This window comes from Staurois parvus, unplaced genomic scaffold, assembly GCF_062004578.1.
Source record: "Staurois parvus isolate SC_StPar_1 unplaced genomic scaffold, SC_StPar_1.0 ptg000304l, whole genome shotgun sequence".
Taxonomy (NCBI): domain Eukaryota; kingdom Metazoa; phylum Chordata; class Amphibia; order Anura; family Ranidae; genus Staurois; species Staurois parvus.
Genome location: NW_028318100.1, coordinates 770,116 through 786,060, shown reverse-complemented (window position 1 = coordinate 786,060; position 15,945 = coordinate 770,116). Strand labels below are relative to the sequence as shown.

The following is a 15,945-nucleotide window of genomic DNA, read 5'->3' as shown; positions in this document are numbered from 1 at the left end:
GGTTCCTTGAAATTAGAAGGAAAATAAAAATTAATTTAAAAATAGTTGTTTCTAGTTATTGCTTTTTCTTATGTATATAACTAATTTGTAAGTATATGTATGCAGGGCCGCCAATAGGGGGGGACCACCAGTCCTCCTGTAGGGGACCCAGGCACACAGGAGGCCTGGAGAGTGAGGCAGATTGGTGTGGTATGGTAATTACAGGAACGATAATGGTGTGAACTTCCTGCGCTTCTACCTATGATAAATGAACAAAATATATACCGTATTTTCCGGCGTATAAGACGACTGGGCGTATAAGACGACCCCCTACTTTTCCTGTTAAAATGTAGTGTTTAGGCTATACTCGCCGTATAAGACTACCCCTCTTCCAATGCACACCAGTGGGAAGAATCGTGCCCCATCATTGGTGTCAGAGGGAGGAATAGTGTCCCATCATTGGTGTCAGAGGGAGGAATAGTGTCCCATCATTGGTATTAGTGGGAGGAATAGTGCCCCATCATTGGTGTCAGTGGGAGGAATAGCGACCCATCATTGGTGTCAGAGGGAGGAATAGTGTCCCATCATTGGTGTCAGAGGGAGGAATAGTGTCCCATCATTGGTATTAGTGGGAGGAATAGTGCCCCATCATTGGTGTCAGTGGGAGGAATAGCGATCCATCATTGGTGTCAGTGGGAGGAATCGTGCCCCATCATTGGTATCAGTGGCAGGAATAGTGTCCCATCATTAGTATCAGTGGGGGGAATCATGCCCCATCATTGGTGTCAGTGGGAGGAATAGTGCCCCATCATTGGTGTCAGTGGGAGGAATCGTGCCCCATCATTGGTGTCAGTGGGAGGAATCGTGCCCCATCATTGGTGTCAGTGGGAGGAATAGCGCCGCATCATTGGTGTCAGTGGGAGGAATCGTGCCCCATCATTGGTATCAGTGGCAGGAATAGTGCCCCATCATTGGTATCAGTGGCAGGAATAGCGTCCCATCATTAGTATCAGTGGGGGGAATCATGCCCCATCATTGGTGTCAGTGGGAGGAATAGTGCCCCATCATTGGTGTCAGTGGGAGGAATAGCGCCCCATCATTGGTGTCAGTGGGAGGAATTGTGTCCCATCATTGGTGTCAGTGGGAGGAATCGTGCCCCATCATTGGTATCAGTGGCAGGAATAGTGCCCCATCATTGGTATCAGTGGGGGGAATCGTGCCCCATCATTGGTGTCAGTGGGAGGAATCGTGCCCCATCATTGGTGTCAGTGGGAGGAATAGTGTCCCAACATTGGTGTTAGTGGGAGGAATAGTATCCCATCATTGGTGTCAGTGGGGGGTGGAATAGTGCCCCATCATTGGTGTCAGTGGGGGGTGGAATAGTGCCCCATCATTGGTGTCAGTGGGGGGGAGGAAAAGTGCCCCATCGTTGGTGTCAGTGGGGGGGGGGGGAATAGTGCCCCATCGTTGGTGTCAGTGGGGGGGGGAGGAAAAGTGCCCCATCGTTGGTGTCAGTGGGAGGAATAATGCCCCATCATTGGTATCACTGATACCAATGATGGGGCACTATTCCTACCAATGACACTTGCTGGCCCCTGTTCCAGTATGGTGCTGCTGCAGCCAGCATATGTGGTTGCAGCAGCACCTCTGGACGGCACACTTACCGGCCGCTCCTTCACTCGATTTTCGCGGGGCCGCTCGGCTCCGCCTCCTCACCGGTGATTGGCCACCTGTGTGCCTTTCCTGAGCTACAGTTCTGGCGGCCAATCACCGGTGAGGAGGCGGAGCCGAGCAACCGCGCGAACATCCAGTAGCCGAACCGAATGAAGGAGCAGCTGCTCTTCCTGGACCGGATCGTCGTGGGACCGGAGCCAGGTAAGAGACAGCAGCCCCTGCCCAGCCCTGTACTTAGTGTCCCTTGGAAGGGGGGGGCGGCGGCACCGCCCCCCCTAAAAAGTGTCAGTATGCCGTATACCGGCGTATAAGACGACCCCCGACTTTTGAGAAGATTTTCAAGGGGTAAAAAGTCGTCTTATACGCCGGAAAATACGGAGAAGCTGCTAACATCCAATCATATACCAAAATGATCAAGGACAAATGAGATAAAAGGAAATGATGCAGCGCTACTCTAAAGATACAATTATTATATAACTAATACATAGATAATATAAATAAATATAAACGCATATAAATAAAGTGACACAATGTGCAAGAAAACATAAAAGTGACCTGATCCTCCAAGGATCTTCAAATATATTACCGTGACCCGATCCTCACCGGATCCAGAAGTGAACACAGCGAATACTGCACCACCGCAAGGATGGTAATAGCAGAGTTGTGTAAACCAATACTAAAACGTATGCTATAAATATGCATGGATCCTAAATTAGGATCTGAAGTGATGGTGTATATAGAAAAGAATATATAAACTTAGTCCAAATGCGGACTAATTGATGATATGTCGAAAATTTAGACTCAAATCAAAAGAAACGCAGAAAAGTGCATACAAAAAGTGCATAAACCATGCATAAAAAAATATATAAATCCCAAACACTACATAGTGTTTCCATACACAGATAAATGCATACAAAATAAGCCAACCAATAATCAATACAATAGTAATAATACTAATACATATTTGGGCCATGCAAAAATCGCATGACCCAAATCAACAAATATAAATGTGAAAAAAATGTCCAAAATCGGTGCTAGCAACACCATATAATCCGGTAAACGAAACACTCGTGCACATGGATAGTGGATGTGGGTAACCACAGAAAGGTATCCGTAAGTAGCCGGATCAGCCGCTCACCTCCTTGCTTCGACCCGCAGGGGTCAAAACACTTTTGGGATCACTAAACCGGATCCTCCATGCATATGATTCCTCTATCTCTGGATACCTCTCCCTGCAGCGATCTCCCTCTCAGGGGTGTGCGTGTAAGTGGCGAAATCCTCTCCAGGTATACGAATAGGGTGTAAGCCAGTATCTCTGCCGGGAATAAGCTACTCCGTTGCTCCTCACATTGCTCTGAACACCTCGGCCCAAAGTGTATAATCGATTACCGGATTATATGGTGTTGCTAGCACCAATTTTTGAAATTTTTTTCACATTTATACTTGGGTTGATTTGGGTCATGCAATTTTTGCATGATATAGGCACACAGATATTTTTACTACTGTATTGATTATTGGTTGGTTTATTTTGTATGCATTTATCTGTGTATGGAAACACTGTGTAGTGTTTGGGATTTATATATTTTTTATGCATGGTTTATGCACTTTTTGTATGCACCTATATGCGTTTCTGTTGATTTGAGTCCAAATTTTGGACGCATCACCGATTAATTCGCATTTGGACTAAGTTTATATATTCTTTTCTATATACACCATCACTTCAGATCCTAATTTAGGATGCATGCACATTTATACTGGGCAGCACAGTGGCTAAATGGTAAGCACTTCCGCCTGGCAGTACTAGGGTCGTTTGTTTGAATCTCAGCCACGGCACCTCCTGCCTGGAGTTTGCATGTTCTCTCTGTGCCTGTGTGGGTTTTCTCCAAGTACTCTGGTTTCCTCCCACACTCCAAAGACATGCTGGTAGGTTAATTGGATCCTGTCTAAGTTGGCCATTGTATATGAATGTGAGTTAGGGACCTTAGAGTGTATGCCCCTTGAGGGTTGGGGACTGATGTGAATGTACAATATATATGTAAAGCGCTGCGTAAATTGACAGCGCTATATAAGTACCTGAAATAATAAATACCATACATTTTAGTATTAGTTTACACAACTCTGCTATTATCATCCTTACGGTGGTGCAGTATTCACTGTGTTCACTTCTGGATCCGGTGAGGATCAGGTCACGGTCATATATTCGAAGATCTTTGGAGGATCAGGTCACTTTTACGTTTTCTTGCACATTGTGTCACTTTATTTAAATGCGTTTATATTTATTTATATTATATATGTATTAGTTATATAATAATTGTATCTTTAGAGTAGCGCTGCATCATTTCCTTTTATGTAATTATAGGAATGATGCTTTGTGTGTATGTCTTTCCCTCCAGCAGCCTCTCCCGCTGGTCGCCATGGGAAACCGGGGATGTGTCAGGACTGAGAGTGGGCTCTTTCCTAGGGCTGTCTTAATGCACTGGCACTTCTGTGAACTGCCCAGGGGTCCTAGCTGTTTCCTGCCAACAGCTCCTCCTCTTTCAGTACAGGTCAGTTCCTGTTATCTGTGTCTCACATCTCCCAGCTGTCTTCATGGTTCTCTCCCTCCCCGGCATCTTCCTCCCCACCTCAGCCACTATCCCCCCCTGCTCCCTTTCAGCTTATCACAGGTCCATCCATCTCTGCATGTCACATTGCCTCTCTCCGATCAATGTTAACACTCGCTCCCAGGGGCAGACTGACAACACATGGGGCCCCTGTGTCCTTGCCCACACTCAAAAAGCCTATAACAAAAAAAAAAAAAAAGGTACCAGGGGCATTTCATGGGGACCCCTACTGACCCAGAGCCCTCGGGCAGTGGCCGAGTGCTCGAATGGTCAGTCCATCCCTGCTCACTCCCTTTTCCCAGGCTAGCAGTCCTGCTAATTTACAGCCTCATTCCCCAAGTGGCTGGAATTCTCTTCCTGACACTTTTCTCAACTATAGTCCTGGAGAGGAGAGAGAGAGAGAGAGAGAGAGCGACTCTCTGCAAGTGTGTGTCCCCTATACACAAACTCTGCAAGTGGCTGCAATCTCCACACTGCCCAACTTTGCCTCTGTACTATTATTATACATGATTTATATAGTGCAACAGTTTGAGCAACACTTTACAACATGTACTATTCAGTGGAGATCTGTCCCTCTTCCCCATCCAGCCCATTTTCTTTAATTATACGTACTCACCAGCCTGCAGTATTCCCCATGTCCATCCCTCTCCAGTCCCCTTGACCCCTCACCAACTTACCTCTCCTCCCCACCCCTACCACGGTACCACGCTTGAATTTACTGAGCTCCTGAGAGCGACCCATTCTTTCACAAATGTTTGTAGAAGCTGTGTGCATGCCTAGGTGCTTGATTTTATACACCTGTAGCCATGGAGGTGATTGGAACAACTGAATCCAATGATTTAGAGGTGTGTCCCAATACTTTCGGCAATGTAGTGTATGTTTGAACACATGTATCAGCAAAGAAAGAGAAGTTGTCTTACTGTGCAAAGGCTGGACAAGATCCTGTACCAGGTGGTTGTCCAGGGAGGAGTGAAAGCAGAAAGTACCTGCAAGTCCCTTTGAGCCCAAGTGCAAAAGGGGGCTCAACCCCTAGACCAGGGGTGGCTAACCTGTGGCTCTCCAGCTGTTGTGGAACTACATTTCCCATGAGGCATTGCAAAGAAGGGAAGTTACTGACTTGCAGAGGCATGATGGAACTTGTAGTCCTGCAGCAGCTGGAGAGCCGCAGGTTGGCCACCCCTGCCCTAGACCCAATTGCACAGAAGCTTAGGGTTAGCTATCCTTATGGCTCCGTGGCATACTCAAAACTGTTGAAAACCATTCGAGAAGAGGCCCTGATGGTAGCCAAAGTCAGAAAGGCAGAAGTTCAGAGTGCAATCAGGCCAAGGGCCTCCTCCTGTGTCACTCAAGCTATTCTGACTGTGGAAGGAGTGCTTGATACGCAGAGCATGGCTCCCATGGACAGTATAGCATGGACCCTGTCCCAACTAGCTGGATCTCAGGCCATTATTCAACAGTTCTTTTGCGAAGTTCAGATGACAGTAGGACAAAGTCGTGGAAGCCGATGTTGCTATGCAGAAGGCCATTTCAGAAATGGGGCAAACTGTCAGCGATGACAGCAGGCAAGGGAGAATCCGGAACCAGCAAACACAAAATGCTCCTGCGCTTGGGGATGGACTCGATGCAGGCTACAACCACATTAAGAATGTCCTGGAACATGCACACCTTGCTGCCCTCAGACCGGGGAAATCCAAATATACTGAATGAGGAAAGACAAAACAGAGGGCGCACAGGCCTAGTGCATTACCATAAAAAATGTTTAATAAAAAATAAAGTAGGTGTTGTACTCACAAACAACAATATAGTCAAGGCACATCATAAAGAACAGCTGGGTCAACACCGCGCTGAGTAACAGTCCGCAATAGGGAGTTTAGACATCCAAAAGGCTGACACGTTTCGAGGACTTGCCTCTTCCTCAGAGCCAACTGACCAAATGTCTGCTCCCTCTTTTATATGCTCACTACTAGTTAAACAAAAGGTCACATGGGCCATCCTGGACACTCCCCTGTGCAGGTGGAGGAGTCACAGGGGCAATTGACATAGTGTAAGTAAACACGAAAGGTCTATAAAAAAAAAAAAAATATATATATATATATATATATATATATATATATATATATATATGTGTGTGTGTTTAAATAAAACCATTGAAACTAGTGACAATCATAAAATCATATGAACCATAAGAAGTGTGCACAGTGAAAAATAAGTAAATGGAAAGTTACACATATATATAAAATAAAAATCCTTCCCTGGTGATGCACTGCACTGCTCGCCTTTAAATAAATGGATGGATGGATGAGCAACGCTATGAAGCTGCCTAGTGCTCTGCTTGCCATAGACAACCATGAGACATGGATTTAATATAGAGAGTAGATCTGAAATCCAGCAGAGACACTTATTAATTCATAGAAATGCATCCTACAGGGTGTATTATTATTCTAGTATAGTCATATGATGAAACGTAGGCATGTGTGGCAATGTAGTGCACCATGGATGGATATGCATATGCGATACTATATACAAGAACAAAGGAGATAAATCACTAGTAGAACATAAATGTTGATATAAAACGTTACAAAAAACTTCTTAATATGGTTCACAAAGTTTAAATAAAATTAAATAAGTATTGTTACAATATAGTATAATATCTGGTAAAATTGGTATAGTGTATGGTATATGTGTGTATGCATAGACATGGAAGCATAAGAAATATAAATATATAGGAAATTAAAGAAAAAAAAACAATAAAAAAATAAAAATTAATAATTATATAAAAAATGTATAAAAGATGTATATGTGTGTTATATATAAGAATTATATAAAACTGTCAAAGGTGTTATGGAACAAGCACTTGCAGGATGAGAAGGAAGTGCTCGAAGAGAGCTCACTGGACAACATGCGTGCGCACATGTGTGTGTAACACGTCCACATGAGCAACTGCTTTTTAGTAAACATGTATATACATACATACATACATAAACCCACACACACATATGGAAACTGAATGAAAAAATGACCAATGAATGACCCATAGACACAAGCACCTGGGAATGCGGTCATACGCATGCGCCTAAGGGTGACACAATAAATATGAAGTGAGCAACCTAATGTGTAAGGATGCAGGGTAATGGTAGCTATACTGATGATACTATTAGTGATCATAGCTGACGAAAATGAATATATCTAAAGCATTCATCTGTAGTGGATGGTGTACCCACTATAGGTCACAAGGGAAATGATGGAACTAGCACTAAAGAGGGGGGGGGGAGAGAGAAAAAAAAAAAAAAAAGGGGAGGGGGTTTGGGAGTGAGACAAAAAGGATGAGAGTAGGACTCTAGGGAACATGTGCAGCTCAGCAGAAGGTACCTATGCATAACAGGGAGTCAGTGGATGACCCCATGTATCTCAAGATCTTCATTAAGCCCAGTGGGTGAGAGGGAACCCAGAGTGAAGATCCAATAGATCTCCCTCTTACATAGTCTTTGGAATTTTCTTCCACCATCTGAATCTCCTGTGATGGATTCAATCCCAAATACTTTCATGCCTGACGGATCACCACTGTGTGCCTCCTGAAAGTGCCGTGGTACGGAATATTTGTTTTTGCCTTTATTGCTCTCCTTGTAATTAATGATGTTACATTTGTGTTCGCCAAACCTGACCCTCAAGGGGTGCATGGTTCGGCCAACATATAGGAGGCCACAGGGACAGATGAGGCCATAGATCGCAAAAGAAGTACCACAGTTGATGAACTGCTTAATCTTATATGTACGGCCATTGGTGCCAGCCACCTCTTTCTTTCTGTGGCACATGTATTTGCAGGTTCCACAATTGCTCACACCGCATTTGAAACTGCCCCTTTGATCAAACAGGGCAGACCAAGGATTGACCATATTACTGGCACCAGCAAGAGGCTTCTTAATTCTACTGGGTGCTATGTGACTCCTGAGATCCCTAGGTTTCCTGAACACAATTTCGGGTCTGGGGGCAAGGCTCTGACCAAGAACTGGGTCCTGCTTAAGAATTTTCCAATGCTTTTGGATGCTTCACTGTATGTCGAAGGCTTTAGTATTGAACCTGGTGCAAAACCTGACCTGGTTTTTAAATCTATTGTTGGGGTCTTTAGTGGCTTTTTTGGCAGTTGTGTGTGGTATATGCAGTGGACTCTCTTCATATTGGCCCCAATACTTCTGGTATGCTTCCTCGATGTGGACCTCACTGTAGCCTTTTTCAAGGAACTTGGTCCTCAAGATGGCGCTCTGTTCCTCATAATCACCTCTGGTGGTGCATGTTCTCCTTAACCTGCAGTACTGAACAAAAGGGACATTACGGATCCATTTGGGGTGGTGATGGCTACTAGTGTGCAAGTAGGAATTGCCTGCGCTAGGTTTAAAATGCGTTTTAGAGCAGATGTTGCCATCAGAGTCTGTCCGTAGTTCAAGATCTAGGAATACCAGACTGTTGGCATCCACCACATGTGTGAAGCCGATTCGAAAGGGGTATTTTGGCAGTGTGCAAGAAACCCATCCAGATTCTCGTCTGACCCTTGCCAGATGATTAAAATATCGTCTATATATCTGGCATACAGGGCCAGATTGCCCCGATATGGGTTGTTGTTCCATATTGATTCCTCCTCCCAATACCCCATGAAGAGGTATGCATAGCTAGGGGCAAATCTAGCTCCCATAGCCGTGCATCTCTATGAATTAATAAGTGTCTCTGCTGGGTTTCAGATCTACTCTCTAAATTAAATCCATGTCCCATGGTTGTCTATGGCAAGCAGAGCACTAGGCAGCTTCGTAGCATTGCTCATCCATTCATTTATTTAAAGGCAAGCAGTGCAGTGCATCACCAGGGAAGGATTTTTATTTTATTTTATATATATGTGTAACTTTCCATTTACTTATTTTTCACTCTGCACACTTCTTATGGTTCATATGATTTTATGATTGTCACTAGTTTCAATGGTTTTATTTAAACACACACACACATATATATATATATATATATATATATATATATATATTTTTTTTTTTTTTTTTTTTATTTTTTTTTATAGACCTTTCGTGTTTACTTACACTATGTCAATTGCCCCTGTGACTCCTCCACCTGCACAGGGGAGTGTCCAGGATGGCCCATGTGACCTTTTGTTTAACTAGTAGTGAGCATATAAAAAGAGGGAGCAGACATTTGGTCAGTTGGCTCTGAGGAAGAGGCAAGTCCTCGAAACGCGTCAGCCTTTTGGATGTCTAAACTCCCTATTGCGGACTGTTACTCAGCGCGGTGTTGACCAAGCTGTTCTTTATGATGTGCCTTGACTATATTGTTGTTTGTGAGTACAACACCTACTTTATTTTTTATTAAACATTTTTTATGGTAATGCACTAGGCCTGTGCGCCCTCTGTTTTGTCTTTCCTCATTCAAGGGAGAATCCAGCCCTGGGTACCTCAGGCGCTGCTTTCACTGTGGGGAGCCAGGACACTTCCAGGCTCAATGCCCACAGACTGAGTCCACGACAGAACCTACTACCAAAGTAATACAAGCATTAAACAGGCTGTTCTTCCTAAAGCTGGCGAAAAACTTCTGAGGGCCCGAAGAAAGTAGTGAGTTCCAATACTCAGGGAACACAAACCCTAGAGACTAAAACCACCCAGACATCCTCTGTTAGTTGTCACCTAGAGCCAATTCAGCTGCCAACTCTGTTGACTGGGACTCCAACTCAGGGAATTGATACACACCACTCCAGAAAACTGGGAAAGCCAACTCCCAAAAAGCAAGCAACTCAACCCGGAAAAGCCCAGATCAGAAGGGAAAAGCCTCAACCAGAAAAACTTCCAGACGAGTTGGTAGGCCCATCCCCAGTGGTTTCCATTTAAGTGGAGGGAGTGTACACTAAAGCTTTAATTGATGCAGGAGCCCAAGTGACCCTACTCTATAGGGACTTCTTTGGCAAGCACCTGAAGCACATACTCCTACAGAAACTAGAAGAGCTAGAAATTTGAGGAATCGGGACTCAGAAATGTCCATATGATGGTTACAACCCATTCATCTGTTTTCGGCCCAACTCTCAAAGGGAGGACAAGGACCTTAGATACTCAGAAACAATAAAACGAGCATTCTGTTGAAAATAGTGGCACACTACACAGCTGATGATCGAAAAATGGGGTCAAGAGCATTAGTCTGTATGCAAACAAAGCAACTATTGCAACTAGCCATATGAAGGTTGAGACCATGGCTTGTACAGGTGATTTCTTTTTTCAAGGTAATGCCTCCGTAATTAACGGTTTGGCTTATCCTGGTACCACGCTTGAATTCACTGAGCTCCTGAGAGCCTCCCATTCTTTCACAAATGTTGATAGAAGCAGTCTGCATGCCTAGGGGCTTGATTTTATCTAGATTGTTTCTTTTAATCCAGATTGTTTTGTCTGATCTTGTATCTAGATTGTTATGTTGGTGCAGCAGTTCTGCAATCAGCCTGCAATAGATCAATATTGCAGTGGCTTGCTGCTGTGTGGAGAGACTGAGCAGAGCTATCCTCCATAGTGAATGGCAGTGCAGTGATGTCACCACACTCCCAATATTGAAGTACTGTGTCTACTTTCACTTTCACAAATCACGCGTATGGAGCACCTTGTGAAGGCATCAGAAACTTGTGAGCTGATTGTTTCAGCTCATGGGCTTAGTCCTTGATGCCAGCTGTTAGACAGTCAGTGGTTCCAGCGCTTACCTCCACTGGACATGCAGGAGCTGCTGATCCCCACTGCTGTTTCAAAATGGCACTGAGACATTCAGTATGTATAAACAAAAAACTAAATATTGTGCGAAGTGAAAAAAAAAATAAAATACAAAGGAACTGCACCAAAATAACAATCTACTGTAGATACAACATGTGCAAACATACTGTATAATAAAAATAAACTGTATATAAAGTCTAATAGGGAAAAGAACAGTGAGCGCTAGTCCTGAAAGCGGCTAAGCACTCTAAGCAACCGATATATACTTAAAACAGAATAACATAAAAATAGTGCAGTGCTAAGAGTAGTGATCATAAAACAGATATAAGTCCACTGTAAGTCCTAGTCATAAAAACGTGTCCAGTGACAAGTAGGGATTCAAAGTTGGTGATCCGTGTGGAAACGGCTGAAAAACGCACTCACCAGAAAAAAAGACACAAAAAAGCAGTATGCATCCAGAGCTCATGGATCCTCAATCCAGAAGGAAATAAAGCTGGTCCGGTTACAGGAAAGTGGGTCCCTCCTCTATGGATGCAGCAACAGATCCTCCTCTTCCCAGTTAGGTGTAGGATTCCCAGATCAGGGTTCTGCAAGCAAAGTGCTCCTCAAGGGAGTTTAGGGAAGGACACCCATAGTGTAGTACATTATATAAAAAGCAGCTTTATTAAAGAAAAAATAGCATCCAATTCAAAGTAGGCAGGTATCATCAAGATGTGTCAGCAAGACAAACTAACCCTGACACTCTGAATGATGGCCGCCGGGCCTCCACGTGGCTCCGGCGGCGTAGCGTCTCGACGTCCAGGCTCCTCCTTACGCGTTACGTGCGCACGCACATCTTCAGAGGTATGGAACCAGTGGCGTGATGACGCAAATAGGCGCATATATATAGGCATAATGAGGCATGCGTGGTTTCATATGCGCCAATGTGCAATGATTAAGGCGCATGCGCGTGGCTCCGTCCTCCATTTTAATGGAGCTCGAAGACACACATGGTAGAAGGGCGATGATGCCCTATATCTGACAGATGAATGTCAGTGAAGGGAAGTTAAACATCGGTGTAAATACACCCATTAAAAGACGATCTAATTCAAATCTGTATAAAATATATAAAATAAGCGCGATGGCGCCAATATGTTGAACCTATTCCAATTATGTGGTATAATTTGAATATGTATATATACACATGAATCATTATTTCATAAGTTAGAATTTACCATCATTCAAAAAGACATCATATACATAAAAGTTATATGCCAGGGGAAAAAGTATTTATCAGAAAATAAGACTAAAATAAAATAAAACATAATGTTTAGAAGGCTACAGTTCTGCACTAACCCCAAATCTGATAACGCATGTGAAAAATCATTAAAAAATGAATGGATAGATACGCATGTAAAATAATCAGTCCATGCGTCTATAATAAATGTAATTTAACTGGCTGGGACAAATGAATATAAAAATATTATTACAAAAATTCAGTAAACAAAAAGGGACTATGTATAAATATATATAAAATGTCAAATCTACATCACCCATTTGCAATGAAGCAGTTAAGATCTAAGTTAAGATTAAGCCCCGCTGGATGAGAAGTGCCCAATTCGAAAATGTGTTTGGTCTCCAGCTGGGAAACTGCCCTCACTTTATGTGTACCCCTCCAGTGTGGGGTAACTAAGTCGATCCCCACAAACTTGAGCGATGTAGGGTCCCTATGATGGAAACGTCTGTAATGTAGGGATATATCCTTTTCTGATGTTAGCAATGTGTTCCCGAAGGCGGTCTCTAAGCCTCCTAGTGGTCCGACCAATATATTGTTTGGAGCACGGGCATTCAAGTAGATAAACTACAAATTTGCTGTCACAACATATAAATTGATCTATTTCATATGTCTTATGTGTTTGACTGGAACAATAGGAATTGATTTTCTTCTTTCTACTTCCATTGCATTTACAGGCGATACATCTAATACAGGGGTAAAATCCTTTCATATTAAACAGTGTGAGTGATTTAACAGGAGGGTTAATAATGTTAGGAGATATTTTATCTCTAAGAATGGCTGGTCTCCGAAAAATTACCTCAGGTGTATCAGGAAGTATATTGCTCAAAACTGGATCTGAATTTAATATATTCCAATTTTTCTTGATGATATGTTTAACTGCTCTATGTTGAACAGAGAAGGTAGTAATAAACGGACAAAACATGTCATTAGCTTTCTTAGAACTAGTACCTAGAAGTTCCTCCTGACTAATCTGGGTGATTTCTGTGATAGTGTTATCTAGAGACACCCAGTTATAGCCCTTCTCCAAAAATCGTTCTTTCAGAATATTAGCTTGTGTCTGAAAATCTGAGGTGTTTGTACAATTTCTTCTCAGTCTTAGCAATTGTCCTTTGGGGATATTTGCAAGCCAGCTGGGATGATGGCTACTATCCAAAGGAATGTAACTATTCCGATCTGCGACTTAAAAAACGATTTGGTGATAATTTTATTGCTTACCCTCACCAAGGTAAGGTCTAAAAAACTAACTTCTTCATAACTAAAGTTATAGGTGAGTCTGATATTGTAATTATTATAATTCAAGGTAATGAAAAAGTTTTCAAGCGATTGTATATTCCCATTCCACAACAAGAGAATATCGTCAATGTATCTCCTATAGAAGACTAATTCTGAAAGAACGATTTTTGGAGAAGGGCTATAACGGGGTGTCTCTAGATAACACTATCACAGAAATCACCCAGATTAGTCAGGAGGAACTTCTAGGTACTAGTTCTAAGAAAGCTAATGACATGTTTTGTCCGTTTATTACTACCTTCTCTGTTCAACATAGAGCAGTTAAACATATCATCAAGAAAAATTGGAATATATTAAAATCAGATCCAGTTTTGAGCAATATACTTCCTGATACACCTGAGGTAATTTTTCGGAGACCAGCCATTCTTAGAGATAAAATATCTCCTAACATTATTAACCCTCCTGTTAAATCACTCACACTGTTTAATATGAAAGGATTTTACCCCTGTAATAGGTGTATCGCCTGTAAATGCAATGGAAGTAGAAAGAAGAAAATCAATTCCTATTGTTCCAGTCAAACACATAAGACATATGAAATAGATCAATTTATATGTTGTGACAGCAAATTTGTAGTTTATCTACTTGAATGCCCGTGCTCCAAATAATATATTGGTCGGACCACTAGGAGGCTTAGAGACCGCCTTCGGGAACACATTGCTAACATCAGAAAAGGATATATCCCTACATTACAGACATTTCCATCATAGGGACCCTACATCGCTCAAGTTTGTGGGGATTGACTTAGTTACCCCACACTGGAGGGGTACACATAAAGTGAGGGCAGTTTCCCAGCTGGAGACCAAACACATTTTCGAATTGGGCACTTCTCATCCAGCGGGGCTTAATCTTAACTTAGATCTTAACTGCTTCATTGCAAATGGGTGATGTAGATTTGACATTTTATATATATTTATACATAGTCCCTTTTGTTTACTGAATTTTTGTAATAATATTTTTATATTCATTTGTCCCAGCCAGTTAAATTACATTTATTATAGACGCATGGACTGATTATTTTACATGCGTATCTATCCATTCATTTTTTAACAATTTTCACATGCGTTATCAGATTTGGGGTTAGTGCAGAACTGTAGCCTTCTAAACATTATGTTTTATTTTATTTTAGTCTTATTTTCTGATAAATACTTTTTCCTCTGGCATATAACTTTTATGTATATGTCAGGAATCTAGGAATGACCAGAAAGGTGTGGACTGACACAGGGAAACGCAGGTTTCAGGTATAGTATAATAATACAGGTTATTATTAGCCACCCAGATATATATATAAACGCACAGTGAACAAACCAACCTTCCACTAATCTTAGTAGGTGCAGGAACACAGGCGTAGTCAGGGCCAGAGAGCTGGAACGGTCAGGCCGGCCGTAGGGTTCTGTAATGACCATTTGGTGGTACCTCTAGTGGTCCCCAGGACAGGATTCCCCAGGGCGCGGAGTCTAAGTCCCAGTCTGCTTATTCAGCAGGGCCCCTGATGGTGGGGATGGACTTGGAGCAGACAGGAACCAGGTCGCGGCCCCTGAGTACACCTGCTAGTGGTAGAGGGATCTGCCAGAGGTATGTGCAGGTACGGCTGGATCCGTGCAGGATGGATGGATGGCAGAGTAGTTAGCGTGGTCAAACAGGCCAAGTCAGCAACGTGCGGGCAGCAAGGTACCAAAAGGAGCAGGCAGAGAATGGTCAAGGTCACAAGCCGGGTTCAGTAACTCACGGACAGCGCGGTACAGGGGATCAGGCAGAAGGATGGTCAGGCAAGCCAGGGGTTCAACAGGAGACAGGCAGCAGAGGTCAGGATCAAGCCGGGTCAGCAACGAAGCAGGAACACAGGATACCAGGTACAGAGGCTCATGGGAAAACATACACCAAGGCCCAGAGCACAGGCCTGGTCATGCCTTAAATACACCTTTCTGCAATCAGCCCCAGGTTTGGCTGATTGCGCGTGTGAGCTTCTGGCTGCTGAGAGCACCCGCTGGTCAGCTCTCGTACTGCAGCCCACACGGCAGGTGAGTCCCACCACCAGTGCTGAGTCCATTCCTGACAGTATATGATGTCTTTTTGAATGATGGTAAATTTTAACTTATGAAATAATGACGCATGTATATATACATATTCAAATTATACCACATAATTGGAATAGGTTCAACATATTGGCGCCATCGCGCTTATTTTATATATTTTATACAGATTTGAATTAGATCGTCTTTTAATGGGTGTATTTACACCGATGTTTAACTTCCCTTCACTGACATTCATCTGTCAGATATAGGGCATCATCGCCCTTCTACCATGTGTGTCTTTGAGCTCCATTAAAATGGAGGACGGAGCCACGCGCATGCGCCTTAATCATTGCACATTGGCGCATATGAAACCACGC

At 43.1% G+C, this 15,945-nt stretch overlaps 1 protein-coding gene across 4 annotated transcripts in view; it reads left to right on the top strand.

The window, feature by feature from the left end:
* The window catches only part of TMC4 (transmembrane channel like 4), an 880,426-nt gene that overhangs the window by 135,770 nt on the left and 728,711 nt on the right, over positions 1 to 15,945 (top strand). The window lies entirely within an intron of this gene.